Source organism: Polyodon spathula, chromosome 19 (assembly GCF_017654505.1).
Source record: "Polyodon spathula isolate WHYD16114869_AA chromosome 19, ASM1765450v1, whole genome shotgun sequence".
NCBI lineage: Eukaryota > Metazoa > Chordata > Actinopteri > Acipenseriformes > Polyodontidae > Polyodon > Polyodon spathula.
In genome coordinates, this window is record NC_054552.1 from 35,135,934 (window position 1) to 35,151,059 (window position 15,126).

Sequence of the window (15,126 nt, forward strand, 5' to 3'; positions counted from 1 at the left end):
GGATATAAAGCCGTTGCTATTAAGATAATACATTAGGAGCGTGAAAGCACTGTTGTTTTCTGAAGTCTGTTCTATGTTCTGTTCCCTTCACAGCTACGAGTATGATGTGATTCTGAACTCAGATGTCAACTGCTTCCACTACCACCATTGGTTTTATTTTGAGGTCAGTGGGATGAAGGTGGGGGTTCCCTATCGCTTCAACATCATCAACTGTGAGAAAGCCAACAGCCAGTTCAACTACGGTGAGAGACTGTGCTATAATACTGCTACTTAGAAGACAAGCGGGCGCTATTATCGATTAGTCATGCAGTATACCTATTATAGATTAGTCATGCAGTATAAACCAGTTATCGAGTACATGAGCAGACAGGGCGGGTTTGTAGAATGGCAAAAGTGTCAATTTTGTTGTAATTAATTTACTGGTCCAGTGCAGAGCCTCCATATTAAATAAATGAATGAATACCATTTCCCAGCATGTTGGCCCGTGCCTGTGAACAGAGCTGTACTTGCAGGTTGTACTCTCTGGAGAGAGTCTGTTCTCAGGGAGGCAGCTGGGAGGCTCTCTGCTCCCAGGCACTCACTCTTCTCTTTACCCGTGGCGGGGATAAAATAGACAAATATCCCCACAAGAGGGGACAAAAAATACAAAAAAAAGGAAACACAAAGTTGAATAAAATAAATAAACAAATCCCTTTGTGCAGCCTCAGCAGAAGAAAAACACAGTCCAAAGAAAATCATTGTTCGCCTTTATCTTGTCTTGATCTCGACTGGTATCCTAATTCTGTCTTCTTCAAACTGGAGTCCAGAGAGAGAGAGAGAGAGAGAGAGAGAGAGAGAGAGAGAGAGAGAGGAAGGAAGTATCCACTGGTTCCACTACACCTGGTTGCTTAACTCTGTAGGCAAGAGCAGCACTATAAAGTCCAAAGCTACTAGAAGCAGTTTAATTATAATGAGGGGGTTAAAACAGGCAGGCTAAAATACTATAAAATACTGAAGATGAGGCAGAGTACAATGCTACTAAAAGAATACTAATTAGAATCAATAAAAACAAGCAACAGTTAAACTAAAGCAGCAATGGAGCTTAAAATGAGGGGAAATAATCTTAGTGGAACCGACTTCTGCAATAAACGCCACCAGCAGTATCCTGCAGCCAGTCTAGTCAACATGCAGAAAACTTTAAACAATTACAATGTAGCGACAGGCAAGTAACTCCGTGGAGTGAGTGGATCATTCAGCCACTCTCCAAAAAAGACAGATTCGCATCTCACATTACCACTGCTGCTGCTGGTTAAATGCCTTAAATCTGTCATTCCGTCCTCGTTCCTATATTAGCTTTCCTTCCATCACCACCTCTCTGCTCTGTCCTTCCATCACCATCTCTCTGCTCTGTCCTTCCATCACCACCTCTCTGTTCTGTCCTTCCATCACCGCCTCTCTTCTCTGTCCTTCCACGTACCTCCTCTGCTCTGTCCTTCCATCACTGCCTCTCTGCTCTGAACAAGACACAATGCTCAAAAGTGAAATTCAAATCAATAGTGCAGTGTTATAATCTATAAATAAAACAAATTACAATAAAAGTAAATAAATCTAAATGCAAAATTATTACAGAGAGTGACACCCTGTGACATTGTAATGCTTCCCTGCGGCAGAGCTGAGATGAGCTCATTATTTATTCTCTATTTCAGGAACCACTTTTCTCAAAGCTCGTTACCAAACAGGGGACAGAAAGGTCGCATGTACTACACTCTGACCTTCAGCGTGACCTGCCAGCACAGCGAGGACGTCTGCTACCTGGCCTACCACTATCCCTACACCTACAGTGCTCTGCAGGTACTGACCCTCTGAAGCACCTCCTGCTTCCCTTTACGAGGGTGTTCCTGTGCCTGCTCTACCACTATCCCAGTCTCTTTCCCAAACTTGTTTTATGTTCTCATGTAGTGTAAGTTTTCTCAATACATTGTAATGAGAACATTTACACCAACAGGCAGGCTTTGAGTTGATTATGCCACATGATTTTTTTTTTTTTTTAATCTCTCTCCACTGACCCCACCCCCCTGACAAACAGAAACTCATTCATCATTGCTTCCCCTGTTTCAGATGCAGCTGCAGTGCTTGCACACTCGCTGGACCCCCTGAAGGTGTTCTTCCAGCAGCAGACCCTGTGCAAGACACTGGCAGGGAACCCCTGCCCCATCATCACCATCTCTACACAACCTGCACAGGAGAGGCTAAGCATACGGTATATAGCAGAGTACAGAAAATTATTATCATGTCAAACTGCTGGAGCTATTTTTACAGACAGTTCTAGTTGTGGATGATCAAGTGCTCTTCTGGCTATTATGACTAATAAGAAGCTACCATTGGGCATTGGTACTGCTGAGCCCCATTGGTTAAGGGTCTCAGAGTGACGTGAGCACTGTGTAGTACTGCTGAGCCCCATTGGTTAAGGGTCTCAGAGTGACGTGAGCACCGTGGAGTACTGCTGAGCCCCATTGGTTAAGGGTCTCAGAGTGACGTGAGCACTGTGTAGTACTGCTGAGCCCCATTGGTTAAGGGTCTCAGAGTGACGTGAGCACCGTGGAGTACTGCTGAGCCCCATTGGTTAAGGGTCTCAGAGTGACGTGAGCACTGTGGAGTACTGCTGAGCCCCATTGGTTAAGGGTCTCAGAGTGACGTGAGCACTGCAGAGTACTGCTGAGCCCCATTGGTTAAGGGTCTCAGAGTGACGTGAGCACTGTGTGGTACTGCTGAGCCCCATTGGTGGGAAGGTTCAGGGAGTCACGTGAGCACGGTGGGGTACTGCTGAGCCCCAGGACTTTGGGAAGGTTCAGGGAGTCACTTGAGCACTGTGGGGTACTGCTGAGCCCCAGGACTTTGGGAAGGTTCAGGGAGTCACGTGAGCACTGTGGAGTACTGCTGAGCCCCAGGACTTTGGGAAGGTTCAGGGAGTCACGTGAGCACTGTGGAGTACTGCTGAGCCCCAGGACTTTGGGAAGGTTCAGGGAGTCACGTGAGCACTGTGGGGTACTGCTGAGCCCCAGGACTTTGGGAAGGTTCAGGGAGTCACGTGAGCACTGTGGGGTACTGCTGATCCCCAGGACTTTGGGAAGGTTCAGGGAGTCACGTGAGCACTGTGGAGTACTGCTGAGCCCCAGGACTTTGGGAAGGTTCAGGGAGTCACGTGAGCACTGTGGGGTACTGCTGAGCCCCAGGACTTTGGGAAGGTTCAGGGAGTCACGTGAGCACTGTGGAGTACTGCTGAGCCCCAGGACTTTGGGAAGGTTCAGGGAGTCACATGAGCACTGTGGAGTACTGCTGAGCCCCAGGACTTTGGGAAGGTTCAGGGAGTCACGTGAGCACTGTGGGGTACTGCTGAGCCCCAGGACTTTGGGAAGGTTCAGGGAGTCACGTGAGCACTGTGGGGTACTGCTGATCCCCAGGACTTTGGGAAGGTTCAGGGAGTCACGTGAGCACTGTGGAGTACTGCTGAGCCCCAGGACTTTGGGAAGGTTCAGGGAGTCACGTGAGCACTGTGGGGTACTGCTGAGCCCCAGGACTTTGGGAAGGTTCAGGGAGTCACGTGAGCACTGTGGGGTACTGCTGATCCCCAGGACTTTGGGAAGGTTCAGGGAGTCACATGAGCACTGTGGAGTACTGCTGAGCCCCAGGACTTTGGGAAGGTTCAGGGAGTCACGTGAGCACTGTGGGGTACTGCTGAGCCCCAGGACTTTGGGAAGGTTTGGAAATCAATTCATTCACACAGAAATCGATCACACAGAAGCCAACCCTGATACATTGCAAATATTAAATGTTTTTTTTTTTTTAGTTAAAACATTAATGATAATATATACTATATTATATAATATATATATCTATATATATATAATATATATATTATATATATATCATATATATATTTATAGGTATGTGTGTGTTTTACTATTTATAGGTATGTGTTTGGGTAAAATGAACATCTTTGTTTTATTCTATAAACTACTGACAACATTTCTCCCAACTTCCAAATAAAAATATTGTCATTTAGAGCATTTATTTGCAGAAAATGACAACTGGTCAAAATAACAAAAAAGATGCAGTGTTGTCAGACCTCGAATAATGCAAAGAAAATAAGTTCAGATTCATTTTTAAACAACACAATACTAATGTTTTAACTTCAGAAAATCAATATTTGGTGGAATAACCCTGATTTTCAAGCACAGCTTTCATGCGTCTTAGCATGCTCTCCACCAGTCTTTCACATTGATGTTGGGTGACTTTATGCCACTCCTGGAGCAAAAATTCAAGCAGCTCGGCTTTGTTTGATGGCTTGTGACCATCTATCTTCCTCTTGATCACATTTCAATGGTTTTCAATGGGGTTCAGGTCTGGAGATTGGGCTGGCCATGACAGGGTCTTGATCTGGTGGTCCTTCACCCACACCTTGATTGACCTGGCTGTGTGGCATGGAGCATTGTCCTGCTGGAAAAACCAATCCTCAGAGTTGGGGAACATTGTCAGAACAGAAGGAAGCAAGTTTTCTTCCAGGACAACCTTCTACTTGGCTTGATTCATGCGCCCTTCACAAAGACAAATCTGCCCAATTCCAGCCTTGCTGAAGCACCCCCAGATGAGTCAAATTTTCAGCTTTGCTCAACACCTGGTCATCTAATGGTTAGACAGAGACCTGGAGAGGCCTACAAGCCAAACTGTCTTGCACCCACTCTGAAATGTGGTGGAGGATCGGTGATGATCTGGCGGTGCTTCAGCAAGGCTGGAATCGGGCAGCTTTGGCATGAATCAAGCCAAGTACATGGTTTTCCTGGAAGAAAACTTGCTTCCTTCTGTTCTGACAATGTTCCGCAACTCTGAGGATTGGTTTTTCCAGCAGGACAATGCTCCATGCCACACAGCCAGGTCAATCAAGGTGTGGGTGGAGGACCACCAGATCAAGACCCTGTCATGGCCAGCCCAATCTCCAGACTTGAACCCCATTGAAAACCTCTGGAATGTGATCAAGAGGAAGATGGATGGTCACAAGCCATCAAACAAAGCCGAGCTGCTTGAATTTTTGCTCCAGGAGTGGCATAAAGTCACCCAACATCAATGTGAAAGACTGGTGGAGAGCATGCTAAGACGCATGAAAGCTGTGCTTGAAAATCAGGGTTATTCCACCAAATATTGACACTCCTTAGTTAAAACATTTGTACTGTGTTGTTTAAAAATGAATCTGAACTTATTTTCTTTGCATTATTCGAGGTCTGACAACACTGCATCTTTTTTGTTATTTTGACCAGTTGTCATTTTCTGCAAATAAATGCTCTAAATGACAATATTTTTGTGGTCTCTTAATTTTTTCCAGAGCTGTGTGTGTGTGTATATATATATATATTAACCCAGGAGCCAATGGACCCTGATTTGCCCCAGTCTTAGCTCCTCCCCTCCACACTCCTACCTGTCCAATAGTCTCTCAGAGTTTTGTGAGCCAGTTTAATTAAGTGCACTAATGAAATCAATGTTCTTCAGCTGTCTGACGCTCAAATCATCTTAACCGCAGCCAACGTAATTCTGTACCCGATAATGAATTAATAATGCAGTTCAGGTCATGGCTGCAGAATGTAATAACTGAAGCGCCTGTTTTCAGTGAAGTGATGAGAGGATCTGGGGTTTGGCTCTCTCAAGTTTCTAATCTGGTAACAGGCTTGCAGATTAACTGTTCCAATGAACTAATCTTGCACTGGAGGGAAGCATACTAAAAAAACAACTGTAGTCATAGCAAAAGTGCACAGAAACAAAGGCTGCTGAGTTTCATTAGATTGGTCTCTAATTGTACTTGTAATTGTTACCAGCTGATTACAGCACTATAGCTGTACATTACAGTAAGGTCAGCTCAATGTAAAGGTCATTGATTTTAGTTATGGAACATTTGCTATTTTATTTTATTTTCTGAAGTTGGTGGAAGAGCTCTTTCAGATTTTGCAGCAAGTTTGATACGGTTTGTACTAATTGGTACTAAAGGGCTGATCCTATACTACTGCTTCAACATGTACACAGGCAGGCTTTCTAATGTGTTTAATGTACAGTAACCAGCTTTGAATGCAGTGCTTTAAAGAAGTGCTGTATTTTAAAAAAGCATTTTGCACCTTTCGATAGCTTTGGGGAGATGGTCTGCATTTCCAACTGTTTAAATCTACTTCAGTATCTTATTATGCAAGAGCTTCCTGACTCTAGATGGTAGTTTCTGCTTAAACCACAACTGGCAGTGCTTCCTAAAAAGTGTGGGACACATATCAGTGTTTTCAGGTTTCTGATACGCTTCCTCTCCTCACTTCCACACAGTCAGGAGCATGGAGATGATTTCGAGTTCCACTTCAATCACCTCACCAATGATGTCATTGTTGATGTCTCTGACTCAGGTTCCACATAAGAGAAGGGACTCTCTAACGTGGAAACCTTTTTTGCTGCCAGATTCAGTGCTGTGATTCCCAATAAGGAGGACGGTCAGCAGGCTGATAAACAGCATGTTAGGGCTGAAATGTGAGAAGTGCGCAGTAGTTGCAGGACAGCTGTTGTTTCTCCTCGTTGTCCCTGGCGATGCTGCACACATTCCAGCCCGGGCAGGGAATCTACACCAGCCACGATAATATTTATATTATTCTGTGACTAAACTGTTTTCCACTGCAACTTTTACCAGAATACCTGGTCACTGCTCTCACTGAGCAACACATGTCAGATTTACATAGCTGCACACTCAATAGGGCTCCATGCTATTTAAATGAAATCCTTAGGGAGGAGAAACTTTGTCTGGCACTACTGCGATTAGTTACCTGGGACCACTGTGCTGAAAATCCTACTGCAACCTCTCCTTCTCTTACCAAAACCACAGAGACTGACTGAACAGTTCTTCAATACAGTGAAGGAATTCAACAGCACGGCTTTCTCAGCCACTGCCCAAGTGTATACAAATAGGAACCCTGGGAGGCGAGGCAATGCTATGTATCAGAGCTGAGCAGAGCAGGGAGAGTATTTAGGAACTTTATTACCCCAAGCTGTGGCACAGAGCACTAAGCAGAACGGATCTTTAATTGATTTGGGAACATATCAAATTCAGTTACAGAAAAGGGGCTCAGATCGATTTTCACCATATAAAAAATTGTTGTTAGTATTGCTCTCACTTTAAAAAATACTAAAATTATTCTAGCTGTCCTATTTATTTTGCCACAACTCTATTATCTAAAAAAAAGTTGACAGTAAAGTCATATTAAATAAAAATGGAAATTTGCAATAAAATATGTGTGTCACGCTTTTGTTTAATTTATGAAGATTTATGCGATGTTGCTATGCAAAGCTGACCCTGTGTCTAGTGGTACAATACCATCTGTTCACCTGGGTCTCCAGAGTGCAGGGTCTGATAGACAGGAAGCTGTGTGCAGAGATGCAAGGTGTAACTAGGCGTGTGGTGAGGGAGGACTGCAGGACATTCACATTCACTGGGGCACATTTATTACATCGAAAAACTATTTCCATTTTTTTTTTTGTTAAAGGAAAATCTAACTGTTAATTTAGAGCCACAGACTGTACTATTTTATAAAACTAGAAAGTTAGTTTTTCCAATGTACATTAGACTATTTGTGCAAGTTAAATATCCTATTGCTGGATTCTCAAGAAATCTCGTTCTTTTTTTGTACATGTTTTTAAAATGGCCTGTGAGACTGACAGGGTTAAAGATCGAACTAGATCAAGACTCCTTTTTTCCTGAATCCGGAGAAGGAACATTGCCCTGTTTGATAGAGATCCTATTAGTCAAATCGTCATACTAAATAGGATTATGTCAGCAATTACCAGACACTGAAATGAGCTCCAGTTAATTACACTGGAATGTTTTTAATTAATAAATTGGAAATTCAAATCTTCTTTTTGCAAGCTTTGGAGGGCAAATTCATCTTATAATTTGAAATGGACATCTCTGATTTGTACTAATTAGGTGCCATTTGCATATGCAAGTGTGGTCTGTGTGAGAGGAAAAGAGTGCTTTTTGTTGCTTCAGGCTAGATTTGTACTTTCACCAATCAAAGATGGCTGGCTTTTGTTCATGCAGCTTGAATTACTGGCAGATCATTGACACTTTTTAGCAAAATAGGAAGTCACTCATTCCAATGGCTTCCGACATGTTTACAAATTACAAAGCAATCATTGCGGTCTCGTTGATGCTCTAGTTCAGAAACCTCCAATACAACCTGTACAGAAATAATCCAGTAACGTTGACCACAGAACCCCATCCTCTTTCACTGAACTGCCTTCAAACAGAATCCTCTTTCATTGGACTGCCTTCAAACCCCACCCTCTTTCATTGGACTGCCTTCAAACCCCACCCTCTTTCATTGGACTGACTTCAAACCCCACCCTCTTTCATTGGACTGCCTTCAAACCCCACCCTCTTTCATTAGACTGACTTCAAACCCCACCCTCTTTCATTGGACTGCCTTCAAACCCCACCCTCTTTCATTGGACTGACTTCAAACCCCACCCTCTTTCATTGGACTGCCTTCAAACCCCACCCTCTTTCATTAGACTGACTTCAAACCCCACCCTCTTTCATTGGACTGCCTTCAAACCCCACCCTCTTTCATTAGACTGACTTCAAACCCCACCCTCTTTCATTGGACTGCCTTCATAGATTCTGTTCAGATTGTGAGCAGCTATGATCTTGAGTACCTTACAGATTGGAAACCATGCCACATATTTTATGAACAACTCATTTAAAAAGTTAAAGAATGTAACATGATTTTGTTTTCACTATTAACCCATTTCCTTTTTACATGAATGCAAGTGAAACTGGTTTGGTGGTTTTCACTTAGCTGCCAGTAGATAGTAGAGGCATCAGACAGTTCACATAATTGCCACTTTGTAGGTAAGGGTTGTGCATGTTCAAGGGAGGCTTTACTCCTGCACCCCAGATAGGAAGTTCTCTCTGGGCAGGCTTGGTGCATTCGTGGGAGGTATTGCTACTGCCTCAGATATCATTTCTCTAACTGACAGACTCAGCCCCCCAGTGCCCAATACTTTGGACCACTCGCTCACTGCCAGTCGAGAGGTCAGTTAGCAAGTCAGTCAGATTGCCACAGGGGATTGAACAAGAAGCTAAGGGTCTCCTTGTGGAGAAGTTAGAGGGGAGAGAGCAGCCAGCTGACACAACAGCCCAATAAAACCCAAGGAGCGCACATGCACACTCGCGGGCGGGCTTGGTGCATTCGTGGGGGGTATCGCCACTGCCTCAGATATCCCTGCAGTAAAGATAAATATTAAAATATGAAAAACTACACATCCAGTATGACACACCAAGACTTTTCAAGAGGACCAAACGATTGTCAGATAACCTGCTGCTGCTGTAGGTTCCTGTAGCTTACAGGCAGTGGGTATGTCAGTGGGCAGTATTGCCTGCTTTGGAAGTTGTGACTCAGGTACCTAAAGTCTGCACTCTCACTATCCCTGACCCTGAGTGTGAAGCTACACAGGGTTTATCCACTCAGAGCTGCTAATGGAAAGCAGTTCAGGTTTCTGATTATAGCTCAGTGATGAAGCCCTGTGACTACACTGTTAAAATTAACTTGGCAGTTCTGGTTTTGTTATGCAATGGCATCCAGAGAGCAGACTTTCACAGCAGTTCCACACAGCACTTTTGAGCACCACTCAGCTCACATTGCGAGAGGTTTAAATTGTATTTTTATATGTATTAAGATATTTCCCTAGAAAGCACCGTGGAGCTGAAACCTTTCTATTGCAAAGTTGTCTCCTGAGGAGTAAAAAGGAGCAACAGAATTAAAAACCATAAGAAGCTTCAATCAAGACAACACAAGCAAGCTGCAAATGTAACAGTTTCACACACGCATTCACACACATGCACATGCACACGAGCATGCACACGCACACACACTTGCAGAAGCACACGCACACGCACACAGCCTAGCTGTATTTGAGCATGTTGTTAGAAATTCATCAAGAGAATATTTGTGACTGTTGGAGACCCCTGCAGAACGGTGATCATACAGTGTGTACTCATTACCTGCGATGCCTTGTCTCACGCCGCACTCACAAGATGTGCTGCTGCTACCATCCAGCCCAGCGCCTCTAATAAGCCTGAGGTACAAGTGGAACTAATGGCTTCTGTGCCGTCAATGTATACAGTTTAAGGGCATGCTGGAGCAAACAGGTTTTAAAAGATCCCCGATTCTTACAGCTAAAAAGCCCTATGAACCAGTTGACAGGCTGAAATATAGGACCCTATTAAAGGATATAGCGTTACTCATTTAACAGGCAAACAAACACGGGGGTCGTGGCAGACTGGGGATGATGTTGATTAATTCTAAATGTCTAATTAAAAATGAGTGGTTTGGATTACAGAGACTGCATGCACAACATGCAAACTTGTATTTTAACACTGCCTCTACTGCTAATATGATTTTTGCAGAGCACATAAGCCAGTGGCAGGATGTTTTTCTGGCCACGATACTAATTACAAAGTCAAATATGGATTTCTAAATATGTACTGAACTGTACCACAGGATCTGAAACACACACACAAATTACACGTTGTGCTTGACACCCTGGAAGAAGAATGATTCTCAAACCTCAGAAGAGCATCCAACATGTTGTGCCTCAACTGGAGGCGTGTGCCCAAGCTGTTTCAGGTGCAGGAGGCAGCCCAGCTTTCTACTTGCATTGGCTACAGAGAGTGCGACTCTAGATCTATATATTGATGAATACACACACATTGCACATGCATAGACGCCCTAGTTGTCATTACAAAACCCCAGACTGCTCTCAGGAAAATCTGAGCCTTTTTTTGGAATGCTGATGTTGAGTAAATGGAGTAAAAGAAAGCAAGGGAGATAGTTTCATATCAGCAGCACATTTGGAATTTAATTGAATCTGGCTATAGTGGGCACTGCAGGTCTTCAGTCTGGTTAATAAATAATTCAAAAGAATTCCCTGACTGCTACATTGATCCTCACCAAGCGAGTTTCTACTGTCTCTCTGTTTTAAGATTATTTTCTTTCTTTAGCTGATATATCTAATGCCATGTTGGCTGTGATGGAGAAAACGAGTAGCAGGAAAGTGGCAAAGCTCTAAAAAGACAGATATTGAAATTTTTCAGGTTACAGGTTGAGCTCTGGGCATTTTTACAGACCGGTCTGTTCTAACAGGAGCTATGAGATGCTGTGTCCCACAGTCCTGTTTAGTACAATGCATGGGGTGGGTGAGCAGCATGTTCAATACAATGCATGGGGTGTGTGAGCAGCATGTTCAATACAATGCATGGGGTGTGGGAGCAGCATGTTCATTACAATGCATGGGGTGTGTGAGCAGCATGTTCAATACAATGCATGGGGTGGGTGAGCAGCATGTTCAATACAATGCATGGGGTGTGTGAGCAGCATGTTCAATACAATGCATGGGGTGTGTGAGCAGCGTGTTCAATACAATGCATGGGGTGTGTGAGCAGCATGTTCAATACAATACATGGGGTGTGTGAGCAGCATGTTCAATACAATGCATGGGGTGTGTGAGCAGCATGTTCAATACAATGCATGGGGTGGGTGAGCAGCATGTTCAATACAATGCATGGGGTGTGTGAGCAGCATGTTCAATACAATGCATGGGGTGTGTGAGCAACATGTTCAATATAATGCACGGGGTGTGTGAGCAGCATGTTCAATACAATGCATGGGGTGGGTGAGCAGCATGTTCAATACAATGCATGGGGTGTGTGAGCAGCATGTTCAATACAATGCATGGGGTGTGTGAGCAGCATGTTCAATACAATGCATGGGGTGTGTGAGCAGCATGTTCAATACAATGCATGGGGTGTGTGAGCAGCATGTTCAATACAATGCATGGGGTGGGTGAGCAGCATGTTCAATACAATGCATGGGGTGTGTGAGCAGCATGTTCAATACAATGCATGGGGTGTGTGAGCAGCATGTTCAATATAATGCATGGGGTGGGTGAGCTCTACTTTATCAGAAGCAGAGCTTGTTGGGATTCCAGTTTGCTGACCCAGCTGTCCTTAAAGTCATCGGTCCCTCTGTAATGCACTCATTTTGCTTGTACCAATGTCCACCTTTTTTTTTTAATGCAAAGAAATTTAGGGAAAAAATATTACAATTTAGTCTTTTAGCAACAAAACCCAGAGCCACGCAGAACATAGCAATACAGTAAGAGAAAAATAAACAACTGCTTCCTCTTTAAACTTCAAAGTTATTTTTTTCAAAACGGCAGAACATAAACAAATACATAATAATAGCGTTTTCATCATTCCTGTCACTAAGATTCACTGATGGACTGGCTAGACCATCTAGTGACGGTTAAAAACCACTTCTGAAAATGAAAAGAAGAAAAGAATAAGCATCAAGCACCTCAGAGGAAAGTGTTTTGTAGTTAAAATGGGAAGCGATAAATATCAAATCAGTGAGGGAGACAGAATTTAATTTTCCTTCAAAGAGATCTGCTTTATTTATCCTGAGAAATTGATCATTTCTATTCTAATCCAGGATAAGAGATGTCCTTTATACCTCCCTGCTCTTATATATTCCATGTTAAATTTAGCTTTCAATAGCCTGTTTCAATCTGTAGCCATGTATGTATCAAGTGGAGACAGATTTAATTCATTGTATCGTCACACATAGCATGAGGAAGCTGAAGAGACTGATTGGATGGCATGTTGTTGGCTTGTTCTAGCCATTGAGGAAGCTGAAGAGACTGATTGGATGTCATGTTGTTGGCTTGTTCTAGCCATTGAGGAAGCTGAAGAGACTGATTGGATGGCATGTTGTTGGCTTGTTCTAGCCATTGAGGAAGCTCAAGAGACTGATTGGATGTCATGTTGTTGGCTTGTTCTAGCCATTGAGGAAGCTGAAGAGACTGATTGGATGGCATGTTGTTGGCTTGTTCTAGCCATTGAGGAAGCTGAAGAGACTGATTGGATGGCATGTTGTTGGCTTGTTCTAGCCATTGAGGAAGCTGAAGAGACTGATTGGATGTCATGTTGTTGGCTTGTTCTAGCCATTGAGGAAGCTGAAGAGACTGATTGGATGTCATGTTGTTGGCTTGTTCTAGCCATTGAGGAAGCTGAAGAGACTGATTGGATGTCATGTTGTTGGCTTGTTCTAGCCATTGAGGAAGCTCAAGAGACTGATTGGATGTCATGTTGTTGGCTTGTTCTAGCCATTGAGGAAGCTGAAGAGACTGATTGGATGTCATGTTGTTGGCTTGTTCTAGCCATTGAGGAAGCTGAAGAGACTGATTGGATGGCATGTTGTTGGCTTGTTCTCAACACTGTTTTATTGGCAGTGAATAAGAAAACAATGAAGACACTATTCAACAAGTTTGTCTGCTTGACCTTTCTGTTTCTGTTTCAGCAATAGGAACTGTAAACACACTTTTCAAATCAGGACCTTCTTAGCATTTACAGCTGTAGTTTTCAATACATTTGGGTGAATATTATCTGCACCCTGCACACCCAGGAGGAAAACAACCTGCCATGCCAAACAGGTTCCTAAAGCTGTTCTAGTTAAGCAATAGTTATAGTTAGAGTTATACTGTAGTTATCATTATACAGTAGTTATTGCTATTGTTATGCAGTAGTTATTGTTATAGTTATACAGTAGTTACTGTTATTGTTATGCAGTAGTTATAGTTATAGTTAAGCAGTAGTTATTGTTATTGTTATAAAATAGTTATAGTTATAGTTATACAGTAGTTAGGGTTATAGTTATTCAGTAGTTATAGTTATGCAGTAGTTAGGGTTATAGTTATTCAGTAGTTATAGTTATACAGTAGTTAGGGTTATAGTTATTCAGTAATTATAGTTATACAGTAGTTAGGGTTATAGTTATTCAGTAGTTATAGTTATACAGTAGTTAGGGTTATAGTTATTCAGTAGTTATAGTTATACAGTAGTTAGGGTTATAGTTATTCAGTAGTTATAGTTATACAGTAGTTAGGGTTATAGTTATTCAGTAATTATAGTTATACAGTAGTTAGGGTTATAGTTATTCAGTAGTTATAGTTATACAGTAGTTAGGGTTATAGTTATTCAGTAATTATAGTTATACAGTAGTTAGGGTTATAGTTATTCAGTAATTATAGTTATACAGTAGTTAGGGTTATAGTTATTCAGTAGTTATAGTTATACAGTAGTTAGGGTTATAGTTATTCAGTAGTTATAGTTATACAGTAGTTAGGGTTATAGTTATTCAGTAGTTATAGTTATACAGTAGTTAGGGTTATAGTTATTCAGTAGTTATAGTTATACAGTAGTTAGGGTTAAAGTTATTCAGTAGTTATAGTTATACAGTAGTTAGGGTTATAGTTATTCAGTAGTTATAGTTATACAGTAGTTAGGGTTATAGTTATTCAGTAGTTATAGTTATACAGTATAGTTATAGTTATTCAGTAGTTATAGTTATACAGTAGTTATAGTTATAGTTATTCAGTAGTTATAGTTATACAGTAGTTAGGGTTATAGTTATTCAGTAGTTATAGTTATACAGTAGTTAGGGTTATAGTTATTCAGTAGTTATAGTTATACAGTAGTTAGGGTTATAGTTATTCAGTAGTTATAGTTATACAGTAGTTAGGGTTATAGTTATTCAGTAGTTATAGTTATACAGTAGTTATAGTTATAGTTATTCAGTAGTTATAGTTATACAGTAGTTAGGGTTATAGTTATTCAGTAATTATAGTTATACAGTAGTTAGGGTTATAGTTATTCAGTAGTTATAGTTATACAGTAGTTAGGGTTATAGTTATTCAGTAGTTATAGTTATACAGTAGTTAGGGTTATAGTTATTCAGTAGTTATAGTTATACAGTAGTTAGGGTTATAGTTATTCAGTAGTTATAGTTATACAGTAGTTAGGGTTATAGTTATTCAGTAGTTATAGTTATACAGTAGTTAGGGTTATAGTTATTCAGTAGTTATAGTTATACAGTAGTTAGGGTTATAGTTATTCAGTAGTTATAGTTATACAGTAGTTAGGGTTATAGTTATTCAGTAGTTATAGTTATACAGTAGTTAGGGTTATAGTTATTCAGTAGTTATAGTTATACAGTAGTTAGGGTTATAGTTATT

At 41.7% G+C, this 15,126-nt stretch overlaps 1 pseudogene; it reads left to right on the top strand.

The window, feature by feature from the left end:
* Nucleotides 1-2,227, top strand: part of LOC121294567 — a 44,430-nt pseudogene extending 42,203 nt beyond the window's left edge.
* The last annotated feature ends 12,899 nt before the right edge of the window (nucleotides 2,228-15,126 follow it).